Source organism: Aegilops tauschii, chromosome 6, assembly GCF_002575655.3.
Source record: "Aegilops tauschii subsp. strangulata cultivar AL8/78 chromosome 6, Aet v6.0, whole genome shotgun sequence".
Lineage (NCBI taxonomy): Eukaryota > Viridiplantae > Streptophyta > Magnoliopsida > Poales > Poaceae > Aegilops > Aegilops tauschii.
The window spans coordinates 287,369,889-287,385,534 of NC_053040.3; positions in this window are offsets into that span (position 1 = coordinate 287,369,889).

Consider the following 15,646-nt stretch of genomic DNA (forward strand, 5'->3'; position numbering starts at 1 on the left):
TGCATAAGCGACCAAGTAGTCCTTTACCGCGGACGCGGCTATTCGAATATTTTTATACCCTGCAGGGGTGTACTTCGTCACACACGCTCTCACCACTTACCACCGTTTACACAGTGTGTACTCGGCAACCTTCAAGAGGAAGCCCAGCGAGGGTGTCGGCCACAGCCTACCTAAACACTCGAGTCTCTAGTCCAGGTTTATCGCCTATTCAGGTTCCATCCGCAGGGAGTCCGGCCGAGGTTTCCACATACGGCCCCGAACGATGTGTGCAGGGTTCCCGAGACACCAAACGGGCGACTCGGTACACCGGGCCACGGGCCTACCGCATCACAGCCCACCCCTTGGTCAGCGCTGTCCACGGCCTCCAGCTTACTACAAACACCAGAAACTACGTGCAACTCCTGGACAGAGGACAAGGGTGATTAAGAAGCCGAGGGGGTCCATTGGTTTCGGGCCCAATGCGTGGTAGTAGCTGAATCTTAAATCACGCATACAGATCTCAGTTCTTAGGGACGGTCTCAATGAAACAACCCACCATGTACTCCTACATGGCCTCCCATCGATACCTTTACCAAATCGTATTCAACACCTCACTCTCATTACCGACACAGACTTTCACTCTAGTTCATCACCCTGATGAGCCAGACCTGACACGACTCTAAGCGTAGCAAGCATAGCATTGTAGGAACACAACATGGCTCAATCAACTCCTACACATGCTAGTGGGTTTCATCTAGTTACTGTGGCAATGACAGGTCATGCAAAGGAAAGTGGGTTCAACTACCGCAACACACAGCAGTTTGAATCGCGTTGTCTTAATGCAGTAAATGAGAGCAGATGCGAGAAGATGGGTTTGTATCGAAATGATCAATGGGTTGCTTGCCTGACGGAGTGGTGGTGGGATACTGCCCTTCAGTTGGATACTCGTGAATATCCTCGGAGGCAGAACCTACCACAATGAACACATCGAAGCACAATCAACACCAAGCAAGTGCAACAATATGATGCATGCATGAGACATGGCAAAATGGATGTATTGGGCTAATGCAACTAAGACCAGATGGGTTTGGACTATTTTGAATCAAAGATTCAAATTCCAAGTTCATATGTGGCCCTTTTTAGTGCTTTATCTTGTTCTGCATTAAACAGTAGGTTAACTTGCTTAAACATACATGAAACCAGTACAGATGGATAGAATGGATTTTTCTGATCATTTTTCATATATAAATCTTTTCATTCTGAGCTATAGATTATTTTCTATGATTTTTTGAAGTTTGTGATAATTTCTGGAATTTCCTATATAAGAATAATTCCAGTAATTAAATTGCTTATTACGTCAGCAGTGTGTCATGATGACGTCAGCGGTCAACGGGGTCGTCCAGGTCAAACCTGACGTGTGGGTCCCCTGTGTTAGTGTCACTGTTAGATAATTAACTAACTAGGATTAATTTTAACTCTAACTCAGGTTAATTTGCAGGCGGGCCCCACTTGTCAGCGACTCTGGGGAGTCAAACCCGTGGTCAAACCACGCTGACTCGCCGGCGTTTAGCCGCCGGCGACGTCCAGACGCGGCGGAGGGGTGCGGGATCCGTGCTCCGGCGACCAAATGGACGGCGGAGAGCACCTACGCGTAGCTGGGAACGAGCCGCATCGACTGGTGGTGGTGGTGGAGCTCGGGGTCACCGGAATCGACGCCGACGACGAGCCGTGCGGCTGCCGGGATACGGGTGTAGTCGAACCCGTCGCTAGAGAGCACGGCGAGGGGCGTGCAATGGTGCTACGGGTTCCTGGCGATGCAGTGAAGCTAACGGCCATGGTGGTGCGACCGTTGGATGGCCGGAGCCTCGTCGGCGACGAGCTCGGCGGCGACGCGTGCGGGTGAGCTACGTGCAGTGGCTACGGAGCTCGAGAGGGAGAATGGAGAGGATAGAAAGGTGGCCAGGCTCACGGTGGTTGCGACGGAGCGGACGGCGAGGTCGGGGGCGAACTGCTGCGGTGGTGATGGCGGAGGGGATCTCCGGCGGTGGGCGGTGAAGGCGAGGTCGAAGCAGTGGCTTCGGGGCAAGTGAGCGCTCGGGGCTCGACCTGCTCGAAGGAGAAGGTGACGGCGGAGCTGCTAGACACGGTGGGGCGGCGCGAGGACGACGGTGGCTACGGCTACTCCGGCGAGGTGGCAGCGGCTGCGTCGGCCATGGTGGAGGAAGGCGAGGGAGAGGCGATGGGGGAGAAAGGGGGTGTCCAGGGGCTCGGGGGCGCTTCGTGGAGGTCGTCCAGCTCGTCCACGGGCGAGGCGGCAAGCAGGTGGCGCCGTGGCGAGCTCGCGCACGCCGGCGTCACCTCTCTGCCTGCTCTGGCGAGAGCAAGCAGCTGACTGGCCATGGGCCAGCACAATGCTGGGCCGCCAGGTGGGCTGCCAGGTAAGTTCCTCTCTGCTTTCTGTCTTTCTTTTATATTTATTTCTGTTCTGTGTTTTGAAATAGTAGAAATACTATTCCATTTAGGAAAATCCTGGAAATATTCAGAGGCACATTTGAAATTATTCCCAACAGCCTAAAAATACCTTCAAGATTATTTGGGCATTTAAAAATATTTATAGGATTTAAAATGCCCAAATGCAAATACTTATGGCTTGGTGCAAAAATCCAGAATGGCCTCCAAAAATATGAAACCATTTTTGGCAGAGGTTTTAGCCAGGACCAAAGATGGTGAACATTTATGGAGGGCATTTCAGGTTTATTGAAAAGGATTTTAGTAAACCCTAGTTGTGTTCAAGGGGGGTGCTGGGGGTTTCTGGCATCCCCATTTCAAGTTTCTGTGAAAAGTAGACATGATGCAACACTCTAATGCATGAACTAGCTAGGATGTGACAGTGGGGCTGGGCTCTACCGACGTAGAACACTAAAGCAACGGGAAGGAAATCGCGGAATCATAACAAATTATTACAAGATGTACTATTCTTCAAATACCAAACATAAGTTTTAACGCCTCCACGACGCACGATGCATGTTGTAGGAAATAAAAGTGGAGGGAAGTGCCGCCAGCGAGCCTTCTCTTCAGCCTTGGGCGCTGCTGTAGCCCGCAAGGAGTGCCCCTTCGATGGCAGCGTCGTCGTTGCCATGCCGTCAGCTGTGGCCGCAGGATCGGCGACGTCATCAGCCGGGGGTACGGGGTCGATGGCATGGAACTTCTCCAGCAGGGCCTCCACCCAGTCCTTCACGGCTTCGGCAGCGGCTGCGCAGCGCTCCTCATCCACAGGCTCAAGTAGAGCTCCAATGTCGGCGCTCGGGTCGTGAAGATGGAGGTGGCTGAAGATGCGCATCCTGGCCGAGGAGGAGGGCGCTCGGGCTTCCCCTTACACCATGGTGCCGACTCCATTGGAAACGCCCTTGAGCACCTCAACAAGCTGGGGGAGCAGCTCGGTAGGGCCCTCCTCAGTAGTCACCAACGACTTCTTCAACCCCCTTCCGTAGAGCTCCCGCAATGCCTTGCGGGACCTCTTCTCAAGGGAATCAAAAGCGGCACGGTCAATGGCAAGGATGTTGGCCTTGGCCTCCAGCAGGGCCTTCTCCCTCTCCACCTCCTTCCTCAACTTCTCCAGGCGATCGCGCTCCGCGGCCTGCGCCCGCGCTGACTACTCCAGCTCAGTGTCACGGCCGGCGACCGTGTCTTCAAAAGCCTTCAGCTTCTCCTCCCGCGCCTCACGCTGATGAGCCTCAGCGGCGTGCTCGTTGTGCAGGGTCTCTAGCTCGGCCTTCGCCACCCGACAGTGCTCCTTGGCGGCCTCGGCGTCCTTCAACACCACCTCGCGGGCGGCCGTGGCCAGGTCGGCAGCCTGCTTACCCTCCTCGGAAGCTGCCATGGCCTGGCCCCATGCCGCCCTCACGAACGCATCGGGTCGCAGCCACCCCAAGACCAACTCCAGTCGCCCCGACGCCAACTGACGGGCAGCACCTTAAGGTCGTCGTGAAGCTGGGTCAGCGCGAGAAGGGCATCTTCCAGAGCATCAGGCGAAGCAGGGGGATCACGGCCCAGCGGTGCGATGGAAGGAGGAAGAGACGGTGTCGGCACCAAGGCCTGCAGGTTAGCAGCAACAGAAGGTGCCGGGGGCTCCTGAGCCTTCGCGACCTCAGCAGGTGAGCAGGGGGCAAGCGCCCTAGGAGCCAGCTTGGCTATGAAGACCGCCTTCTCCTAAGGGCGGGCTCCTGTATCTTGAGAGGATGACCCGGCCGCTGATGCTCGGGAGCCATTGCCGTCCTTCCGCGCCTAAGGTGGCACGACCGCGGCAGGCTACTGGGTCTCGGAGGTTGCGGGCGCACCCTTCTTCTTCTTCGCCACCGACGTTGGCCTAGCAGTACAAAGGGAAGGCATCAAGAAACTACGGCAAGGACGAGAAAAAAAGATCAGGGTGAAGCGCTTACTGGTCCACGGCAGCGTACTCCCTCACCCTCTTCTGGAGCACCAAGCCCAAAGGCTTCGCGGGCTGGGACACCGGCACGCAAGCCCCCGCGGTAGACAAGGGTACGACGGTCGGACCCGCGGCAGCGCCGGCCGGCGACGAAGCAGAAGCGTCGCCTCGGGAGATCAGCGCCGACATGCTCTTCTTCAGGACCCCGGCCTACGGCTTCTTCGGGGGCGTGCCCCTGGACCTTGTGGTGACCCCGACAGGGTGCGGCGACTCCCTCACCGGATGCTCACCGGCCTCGTCGTTGTCAGGAAGGGTGCGAAGGAGATCCACCAGGCGCGGAGGAGAAGTCTCCCCTTCCCCCTCCCAGCTCGCCTCCGAGTCCAACCTCTCCTCCTGGCTGGACTCACCGGAGGACACCACCACCAGGGCTCCAGTGGGCGTCGGCGGCATGAGCCCGCACTCGTTGAAGACGGGCATGGCGGCGGCGATCTTCGCCCCATCCGGGCGGCGGTACAGCGGAAGATGGGTATTAGGCGGGTACCCCTGGTTCTCCCCGACCAGGAGGCGGAGGGCCTTGTCCAGCTCCTCATCGGACAAGGCATCCGGGCGCAGGCGGAGGTCGCTTCCCTCATCCGGGAGCTTCCACAAGGGGCGCGAGCGCGCCTGGAGTAGGGCCAGGCATTGCGCCAGGAACTCCTTGAAGATCATGGCCCCAGTCAGCTTCTCCGCCTTCGGGTCGTCAGGCTTCAGGTCGGCCACCATCATCCCTATCAGCTGCTCCGCCTGAGGGTCAGTGACCTTCACGCTATTCCATCCCTCATGGGGCGCTGGCATCCCCGTCGGCAGCGCCAGCCGAGGGTAGGGGCTCTTAGCATCCATGAGGACCCACTTGTTCCTGAAGCCCTCCACCTTCTTCCCGGCTCTTGAGATAGCGTTGGTCCCATTGGCTGTGACGAAGTTGGCGCACCCCGAGCACTGGCCCTCCTTGTTTCGGAGGTAGAAGAAGTGGTGAAGTAGTGCCATGGACGGCATCACCCCCACGAATGCCTCGCAGTAAAAGGCGAAGATCGACAGGAGGACGACAGAGTTGGGATGAAGATGGAGGGCATGGATGTTGTAATGGCGGAGGACGGCATAAAAGAAGTTAGAGAAGGGGGGACCAGCCCCGCGAAGACGCTGTGCAAGAAGAAGGGATAGGAAGTACTGTCACCCGCCGTCAGCAGGACACGGCGGCAATGTTCTTCTCCAAGACCGTGGATGCACTCAGGGCGGGCTCGAACCAAGAGGATGAACGCGCGACCTTCGCCTTGTTGGTGGCCATCGGCTGCGGGCCCGGGGAAGGGTTTTGGTGGATCTGGAGTCTCTCTGGGCGAGAAGGAGAAGGGGATCTAGAGCAAGACGAAGGAAGGGCAATGAAAGCCCCATAGTGGGTGCCAGCCTTTTTGTCAGACGAGGACGGTTGCGAGGCAGCGTGAGGAAGCGAAGGCGCCCATGTCCCATCAATCACCATGTGTTGACCTAGGCCACATGCGGTTGGGGCCCACGGCGCTCCGGACTTGCCCTTTGGCTTCGCCTCGAAGCCAAGTTCGAGCGCGCCTTGGGCCCGGTTGTTGGGATCTACGGTAGGGTGCGTCGACTGCAAATTAAAATTTCCTACACGCAGAACAACCAAGAACATGCTACGGGAGATGGATCACAGTTCGTTACCCGCGGCTGGAAGAAGAGTTGGGGCAGCGCGTCCGCGTGGATCGTCTCCTCCTCGTCAAATCTCCCTTGAACAGCCGGTCGTCGGATCCCTATTACAGGTTCGCCGAGCGGCATAGGTGTACCTCCTCTAACGGTATCCGCGCGTGCAGGAGGAACGTCGTGTGGCGGACTGCTAGGTCCGATCACACAACCGGCGGCGAGTGGAGGTGTCTATTCGCAACACATGCAAACCCTAGTGATAGCGCCGAAGCGATCAACCGCATGAGTGTGCGACACCTCCACTTTATATAGGCGTCCGTCGCGGGCTCAACACTTGGGCCTCGCACGGACCCTAAAGCCCATAAGTCTACTCGGCCACAATCTGCATACAGCTCGGATCACATCCGACCAGTGTCCTCGGATCCGACCTCGTAGGTTCCTTCCCTTAAGCGCACGACCCCTTAGGTTCAAGCCGGCTTGGTCGCAGTTTGGATCACCTCCGGACTACATGGCTGGTAGCGGCCTCTAGCAAGGCATGCCGACCACCAAGCAGACGATGAAGCTGGTTAGGCGAACCTGTACATATCACATCCATTCCTTTTGTCACACGATATATGTTGTCGGGCTCAAGGCGAGTCTGTCATCCTTGTGCTAGCCCGACCTCTTTCTTGGTCCAGTGATGCCGACCACAAACCGAATTATCTCATAATCCTTGTCGCATGGCCATGCTTATCCTGGTCGCATCACACGAGGGGCCCAAAGTATATCTCTCCTAATCGTAGGGGCAAATCCCATCTTGATTGACCACGTCTCGCAGCATGGGTCTGGACAAACCTGAAACCTACCTTTGTAACTACCCAGTTACGGAGTAGCGTTTGGTCGGCCCAAAGCAAGTCTGTCACCATCCCGAGTACATGCGTCAGCTCAGGTCTTAGGACATAGAACGTATGTTGTACTAGAGACTCATAGATGACATATCGCTGCGTCTCATAGTTGGGTCTGTCTGACTCAGACCTTATCTCGACTCGAATCCGACTACGTCGAATACAACCAGACCTTTCCAAGTCCATATTATCCGGTTAGCATCCAATGCTCCATGGCTAGTGAGACCAAGCCATCGACCGTGTCATATGCTAGTCTAGTCGGCTGCGCGTCCACACAGCCCTTTTGACTAGGGACCTTTTAGGACAGTCATCATACATTGCATAGTCCCACAAACAAGTCACGTACTTGCTGACACACATCATTGATAATGTCCAAGGACTATCTTTATTCATAAACACATAGGAAATATCATCATACATGATTGCCTCTAGGGCATATCTCCAACAGTCTCCCACTTGCACTAGAGTCAATCAAGTAGACATCGAATGCCCATAGCTCTAACGTGCCCCTCATTCTTGGGTTGTGGAAGCACCTTAGTCAACGGATCCGCAACATTTGCATCCGTGTGAATTTTGCATAACTCTACATCACCATTCTTTATGATCTTTCGTATCAGGTGATATTTCTGATCTATGTGTCTGACCTTGTGGTGATTTCTCGGCTTCTTGGCTGGTGCGATGGCACCAGAATTATCACAATAAAGGTCCAATGGTTTTACCGAGGCTGGGAAAATACCAAGATCATCCAGTAAGTTTCGGATCCAAACACCTTCCTTTGCAGCTTCACAAGCCGCAATGTATTCGGCTTCTGTGGTAGAATCGGCCATCGTATCTTGCTTGGAACTCATCCAGCTCACTGCTCCTCCGTTCATGACGTACACGAATCCGGACTATGATCGGCAATCATCTCTGTCGGTTTGGAAACTAGCATCGGCGTAACCCCTTACGACGAGCTCTTCCTCACCTCCATAAACTAGGAACACCTCTTTAGTCCTTTTCAGGTACTTTAAAATAGTCTTTACTGCTGCCCAGTGAGTTTCACCTGGGTTGGCCTGGTATCTGCTTGTTAGGCTTATTGCAAAAGCAACATCAGGCCTTGTACATGTCATGGCATACATGATGGATCTGATTGCCGAGGCATACGGAATCCTACTCATCCTGCTTCGCTCATCAGATGTCGAAGGACTCTGAGTCTCGCTTAGCCTTATACCATGTGAGAGCGGCAAGAACCCTTTCTTCGCCTCACTCATGTTGAATCGCTTCAACACTTTATCTATGTACGTGCTCTGGCTTAAGCCGAGCAGCCTCCTCGACCTATCTCTATAGATCTTAATGCCTAAAATGTACATTGCCTCACCAAGGTCCTTCATTGAAAACTTGCCATTCAATGACTCCTTGACCGAGTTCTTCATCGAAACATTGTTTCCGATCAACAATATGTCATCCACATGCAAGATCAAAAACACTATCGAGCTCCCACTTAACTTCTTGTATAAACAAGCATCCTCTTCGCTTTTGATGAAACCGAGACGAGTGATGACCTCATCAAAATGAAGATTCCAGCTCCGAGATGCTTGCCTCAACCCATAAATGGATCTCTTGAGCTTGCATACCTTACTAGTACTAGTCGGATCGACAAAACCCTCGGGCTGCATCATATACACGTCCTCAGTTAAATTTCCATGAAGGAAAGCTGTTTTGACATCCATCTACAATATCTCGTAATCGAAATATGCAGCTATAGCTAGTACGATCCTCACTGACTTCAGCATCGCTACCGGCGAGTAAGTCTCGTCGTAGTCAATTCCTTGAACTTGTCCATAACCCTTAGTGACAAGCCGAGCTTTGTGGATCTGAACATTTCCATCCACATCGGTTTTCTTCTTAAAGACCCATTTGCAACCAATGGCTGTTATGCCAGGCGGCAGATCAACCAAGTCCCAGACTTGATTCTCATTCATGGACTTTAACTCGGATCTCATGGCCTCCAGCCATGCCTCGGAATCTGGGCTCACCATTGCTTCCGCATATGTGGCCGGCTCATTGCTTTCCAGCAACAATACATCGCGCACTCTGTGAAATCTTTCCGACCTCCGAGGTTCCGGTGCCGCTTCCACTACGGTTCCCTGACTGACTCTGGTTATCTCATCACCAGCCGAGCCATCCCCGAGTGGTCCTCGAATTTCTTCGAGTCGGACTGTCCTCCCACTGGCCTCCCGACTAAGAAACTCTTTCTCAAGGAAAACCCCGTTCTGAGCAACAAACACTTTGTTCTCTTCCCAGTTGTAGAAGCTATATCCCAAGGTTTCCCTCGGATATCCCACGAATATGCATTTATCCGACTTGGGTGTAAGCTTGTCTGACATAAGTCGCTTGACAAATGCTTCACAACTCCAAATCTTCAGAAAAGACAAACTAGGACTTTTCCCGGTCCACATCTCATGTGGTGTCTTGTCTACGGATTTTGATGGTACCCTGTTAAGTGTGAAAGCTGTAGTTTCTAGAGCGTATCCCCAGAATGACAAGGGTAAATCCGATTTGCTCATTATAGATCGGACCATGTCCAACAAGGTCCTATTCCTCCGTTCCGACACGCCGTTTCTCTGTGGCGTACCCGGAGGTGTGAGCTGAGGTACTATACCTCGGCTTTTCAGATGATCATCAAACTCCTCGCTCATGTACTCACCTCCACGATCAGATCGTAGAAGCTTTATAGTCTTGCTGAGCTGATTCTCAACCTCGTGCTGAAACTCTTTGAACTTTTCAAAAGTTTCCGATTTGTGCCTCATCAAATAGATATATCCATATCTACTCAAGTCGTCGGTAAAAGTCACGAAGTACTGATAGCCACCTCTGGCAGTTGTGCTCATTGGACCACACACATCACTATGTATAAGTTCCAATAGCTCGAACGCCCTCTCACAACTCTTTGCGAAAGGAGACTTAGTCATCTTGCCGAGCAAGCATGATTCGCATGTCTCGAACGACCCGAAGTCGGACGAAGTTAGGAGCCCATCATCATGGAGCTTCTTCATGCGTTTCAGACTAATGTGTCCAAGCCGGCAATGCCAGAAGTATGTCGGATTTATCTCATTAGGCTTATGCCTCTTGACATTCATGTTATAGACCGATTCCTGTTCCAGATTCAATATAAATAGCCCATCAACAATGGGTGCATAGCCGTGGAACATACCATTTAAATAAAATGAACAACCATTGTCCTTTAAATTGAATTCATAACCCTGACTCATCAAACATGAGGCAGAAATAATGTTCCGACTAAGTGCAGGAATTTAATAACAATTATTCAATTCCAAAATAAATCCAGAAGGATGCTGGAGCTGCATCGTGCCGACCTCCAACGCAGCAACTCTTGCTTTGTTGTCGACCCTGAAGTCAATCTCCCCTTGTGCCACAAGCCTAGTTCTTACCAGCCCCTGCATCGAGTTGCAAATATGAACAACCGATCCGGTATCAAATACCCAAGAGCTACTAGGTATGTCAGCAAGGTAAATGTCTATAACATATGCAACAAGTGTACCTTTGCCTGAAGAAGCATTCCCGGCCTTCTTGCCATGCTCTGCAAGCCACTTGCTACAGTTCCTCTTCCAGTGACCGGTCTCCTTGCAGTGATAGCAAATAGTCTTCGAGTCCGGTCTAGACTTTGGCGCAGCGGCAGAGGTTACCGTCTCCGTGCCCTTTGCCTTTGCCTTTTTCTTGGACCAACTCTTCTTGAACTTAGCTGATTTCTGCACCATCAACACTTGATGTGTGCCTTTCTTAATATCCCGCTCTGCCACTTTGAGCATCCCATGCAATTCAGTGAGCTTCTTATCCATGCCGTGCATATGATAGTTCGAGATGAACATCCCATAGCTAGGCGGAAGAGAACCCAGAACTGCATCTGTAGCCAGCTCATCCAAGAGCGGGAAGCCCAACCGATCCAAAGCTTGCACGTATCGATCATCTTGATCACATGTGGGCTCAGTGGATCACCTTCCTTCATCTTACAATCCATCAAGGATCGCCAGACGCTGAACCTTTCGGTCCTAGCCTATGTCTGAAACATGCTCTTTAGACTCTCGATCATATCGTAAGCCTCAACATTTTCTAAATGCTGTTGCAAATCGGGCTCCATACAAGCCAGCATCAGACAGCTGATCTCCGTTGATTCATCAACGAGTTTCTAGTAGGCATTCTTAGTCGTGGTATTAGCATTATCGGCAGGTTCCTCTCGAAGTGGATCCTCTAGAACATGTTCCTTTTTATCATGCTTGAGAACAATTCTCAGATTTCTATACCAGGTGGTAAAGTTTGTTCCATTCAGTTTATCCTTTTCCAGAATTGATTTCAATGCAAAGTTGGGTTGAGCAGGTGGTGCCATTGATTTACAACAGGAAATATGCAATCACTAAGCAATGTGTTTATGTAGAGTAATTCAAGCCTTAAATATAAATACTCCCACTGAAGTTGGCATCCCTCTGCAAACCCTCAGTGATTCAGGATCCGACTAGGACATGCGACTAGTGAGCTTTAGCATCACTGCTAGACAGCATGCCTATCCGGTAAGCAACTCCTTGCTAATCGTATCTTTATACGACTCCTGTCGGTCGGGAAGGTATCTCATACCCCATCCCCCAACCTTCTTTGCCACAAGGCCCAAAACCGTTTTGATAGCCTTGTCAAGTTAACCTGATGCAGTGCATGTCCGTGTCCGACACGAACCCTTCAGTTCAAGGACACCTAGCAGCACCCCAATTTTATGAGCCCACTACTAGATGTACGTGACATGCGAAGGTGCAACATCGGGAATGGCAAATTGCTTGATATTAACGAGGGATCTTTCTACCATTCTAACATGCATATAAAACAAGAAGCATAACAATCACAAATAAACATATATTGTGAAATAGCATGGCTCCTTCATGGATGTTCTTCCAGGTCGGCTCCGACTCCGATGACCATCTAGGAACTCCATCTTGTTTGTCACGCCGGGACGCCAAGCCACCAACCTGACCTCTATTATCCAACTACTACTACTAGTAATGAGTTTTACATAGAGTCACGAGTCGACACGCAGGTCGTTATACAATATAATGACAACACTTTGGCTTCTGCCGGCTGACAAACATGACACACATGCCATGTATAAATTACACACATGCATCACATACACATGAGCCATACTATTCACATAAAACCTGTAAAACAAAGTTATGCATAGAATCGCATTCTACCGGTTTGAATGTCGGGTACGAAATACAAGGCACTACGCACATGTTTTTGGAAATCACAGATCATATCTGAACTCCGATCACGCCAAATTTTCTGATCTGACCGATCTCATTGATCATCGCGAGTCCGATTTGGATTTACGTTTTCACTGTTAACCCCGATGGCGGATACCGACCGGTAGGGGTAGGTTGTGTCATGACCTCATCAACCCCGATCATCAGAAAACATAGCCACATCATTCCCCGTGTGTAGTTGATCTCATCAACCGTGCACATAGCCGATCTCATCACGACAACAAATCTCATATGCCGCCTCCACATATCTAATATGCATATGATCTGAATCCAAATCCTATAGCAGAGGCTCTGATACCACTGTTGGGATCTACGGTAGGGTGCGTCGACTGCAAATTAAAATTTCCTACGCGCAGAACAACCAAGAACATGCTACGGGAGATGGATCATAGTTCGTTACCACTAGACGCGCAGTGCCATGCAGCGGAAGAAGAATTGGGGCAGCGTGTCCGCGTGGATCGTCTCCTCCTCGTCAAATCTCCCTCGAACAGCCGGTCGTTGGATCCCTTGTACAGGTTCACCGAAGCGGCGTAGGTGTACCGCCTCTAACGGTATCCGCGTGTGCAGGAGGAACGTCGTGCGGCAGACTGCTAGGTCCGATCACACAACCGGCGGTGAGTGGAGGTGTCTATTCGCAACACATGCAAACCCTAGTGATAGCGCCGAAGCGATCAACCGCATGAGTGTGCGGCACCTCCACTTTATATAGGCGTCCGTCGCGGGCTCAACACTTGGGCCTCGCACGGACCCTAAAGCCCATAAGTCTACTCGGCCACAATCCGCATACAGCTCGGATCACGTCCGACCAGTGTCCTCGGATCCGACCTCGTAGGTTCCTTCCCTTAAGCGCGCGACCCCTTAGGTTCAAGCCGGCTTGGTCGCAGTTCAGATCACCAACTGACTACATGGCTGGTAGCGGCCTCTAGCAAGGCGTGCCGACCACCAAGCAAACAATGAAGCTGGTTAGGCGAACCTGTACATCACACTTCCATTCCTTTTGTCACACGATATATGTTGTCAGGCTCAAGGCGAGTCTATCATCCTTGTGCTAGCCCGACCTCTTTCTCGTTCTAGTGATGCCGACCACAAACCGTATTATCTCATAATCCTGGTCGCATGGCCATGCTTATCCTGGTCGGATCACATGAGGGGCCCAAAGTATATCTCTCCTGATCGGAGGGGCAAATCCCATCTTGCTCGACCACGTCTCGCAGCATGGGTCTGGACAAACCTGAAACCTACCTTTGTAACTACCCAGTTACGGAGTAGCGTTTGGTCGGCCCAAAGCAAGTCTGTCACCATCCCGAGTACATGCGTCAGCACAGGAGTTAGGACATAGAACATATGTTGTACTAGAGACTCACAAATGACATATCGCTGCGTCTCATAGTTGGGTCTGTCCGACTCGGACCTTATCTCGACTCGGATCCGACTATGTCGAATCCGACCAGACCTTTCCATGTCCATATTATCCGGTTAGCATCCAATGCTCCATGGCTAGTGAGACCAAGCCATCGACCGTGTCATATGCTAGTCTAGTCGACTGTGCATCCACACAGCCCTTTCGACTAGGGACCTTTTAGGACAGTCATCATACAATGCATAGTCCCACAAACAAGTCAAGTACTTGCTGATACACATCATTGATAATGTCCAAGGACTATCTTTATTCATAAACACATAGGAAATATCATCATATATGATTGCCTCTATGGCATATCTGCAACACTGGGGGCTACTGTCGGCATTCTGGGAACGGGGGTACCCAGACTTGCCTGCCTGCGGCCCATGGCGTGGCTCCATCGACGGCCCGGTACGGCAGCTTCAGCAGCAACAACTCAAGACCCTCGCGAGGGGCCAAGGCTCGTGAGGCGGACGACACCAAGGCCTCCCTGGGGGAAGCCTCGCTAGGCTGGCTCCCGAGGAGTGGAGATCTCAAGGCAAGGTGCACCTCGCGAGGCTCACATGACGTGAGCCATGATGACCAAGGTCAGGCGGGCGCCAGCGGGTGCAGTGTACCGGTTTCCTCTTTTGTGCTAAGGAGGCAAGCGCAGGCGCGGGGTCCTGAGGCATAAGGAAAAGGTTTCCATATCGGCGCAACAAGACCAAGACCGACAGGACGGCAGGATGGAGGTCACCGCGGAGCCCACGGCAGCGTCACCACTAGAGCCTTTTGCAGGAGAAGAATACTTTTGTCAGGATAGCTTGTACTAGTTGTCTCCCTTCAAATCTGGCTGTTGTGGGATCCCTTCCCGCCTAACATTTTGGAAGAGGACCAAGACCATTATAAATAGGACTTAGCCACCACCATAGCGGGGGATCTCTAGAATCGGGGCCATCCTACCCTGACCACCTCACCAGCTCATCGAGTTCAAGAACACCTAACCTCCTGAGGCTGTTCATCCACTGTACTAGTTCATCCTCAGCCCCTCGAGACAATCCACCACAAAGCTGGAGTAGGGTATTACACCACAAGGTGGCCCGAACCAGGATAAATCTCTGTGTCTCTCGTTCTTTGGGTCTGTTGAGATAGGCCATGGGATCGTTTAGAGAGCGAGCTGGGGAGAGAGTGTTCTTCGTGCGCACCCCAGAGTTCCAACCTCTCAAGGGTCTGCGGAACCCGTAATCCGACAATCACCAAGGCAAAGTGAATGATCATACATGAGAGATAGATAATATCGTCATTCAAGCACAAGCATTAAAGTATGATATGATCAAACACATGACCATACAAGTATCTCACACACACACACACATAAAGTATCATCCAGGCAAGCAAACAAATAAGTATCAAACAAGTAGCATATGAGGCAAAAGAAGCAAATCTCTCTCTCTCTCTCTCTCAGCCTATGATCTATACACTTTCTCCCCCTTTTGCAACGAGTTACCAAAAAGCTCAAAAATGCATAGTGCTATGCGGCTCTCTAAGCTTGACCTTCGGGAGGTGGCGTGGAGAGTACTCCTAGAACAAATGCATCTGATGAGGTTGTTGGAGCTGGTGGAGTTGCAACCAGAGGGGCAACTAAAGCTGTGGCTGCAGGTGCTGACGTAGTAACTCTTGTGTCTGTCACAGGCACTGCTGCAGATCTCTGTGCCCTAGGCAGTCTCTGAAAAACTTCAGTGGTAGCTTTCCCTTTCCTCTCTTTAGCTTCTTCCTGGAGCTGCTCAACAGCTATTTGCATTTCTGTCACCTTCAAGTCAAGATCATAGAACTTTGTCTCAATGATCCTCTCAAGACTCTCTTGATTCTGAGTCAGGGTGGCCAATCCTTTCTCAATCCTCAAAGTGGCTTGAATAAGATATCCAAGTTGATCTTGCTTTGACTTGAGGAAAACTTGTGAAGCCTCTTCAGCACTTGGCGT